Source organism: Penaeus monodon, chromosome 30 (assembly GCF_015228065.2).
Source record: "Penaeus monodon isolate SGIC_2016 chromosome 30, NSTDA_Pmon_1, whole genome shotgun sequence".
Classification (NCBI taxonomy): domain Eukaryota; kingdom Metazoa; phylum Arthropoda; class Malacostraca; order Decapoda; family Penaeidae; genus Penaeus; species Penaeus monodon.
This window is the reverse complement of record NC_051415.1, coordinates 19572485-19572755: the sequence shown is the minus strand read 5'-3', so window position 1 is coordinate 19572755 and position 271 is coordinate 19572485.

The following is a 271-nucleotide window of genomic DNA, read 5'->3' as shown; positions in this document are numbered from 1 at the left end:
TCCAAGATTCTCGAAGAAAGCAAGTGTCTATGCCCTCCCATGGCGCAGACCCCTGATTATTGATGATTCTTTGGAGTGTGACATTTTCTCTCGAAAGGAGAAACTCTTTTAAGTGTGACTTCCTTCTCACCCATACGGCATTGCACTTTCTTGCTGCGGGAATCATGATGAAAGTTTCCTTGTCATATGCCTGTCTCGGGACTATCTATCTCTTCTGTGTGTAAAACGCTATGTTTTGTTGAATGTATAGGTTAGGAGTGACTGAATGTGG